We start from the raw sequence: 290 nt of genomic DNA, 5'->3' as shown, positions 1-290 counted from the left end.
CCAGATCAGTGTAGATCTATGAACCAGATCGCAATGTAGATCTATGAACCAGATCAGTGTAGATCTATGAACCAGATCGTAATGTAGATCTATGAACCAGATCAGTGTAGATCTATGAACCAGATCGCAATGTAGATCTATGAACCAGATCAGTGTAGATCTATGAACCAGATCGTAATGTAGATCTATGAACCAAATAAGTGTAGATCTATGAACCGGATCGTAATGTAGATCTATGAACCAGATCGAAGTGTAGATCTATGAACCAGATCGTAATGTCGATCTATGAA

This window comes from Alosa alosa, chromosome 7 (genome assembly GCF_017589495.1).
Source record: "Alosa alosa isolate M-15738 ecotype Scorff River chromosome 7, AALO_Geno_1.1, whole genome shotgun sequence".
Classification (NCBI taxonomy): Eukaryota; Metazoa; Chordata; class Actinopteri; order Clupeiformes; family Clupeidae; genus Alosa; species Alosa alosa.
Note: the sequence above shows the minus strand (reverse complement) of the source record.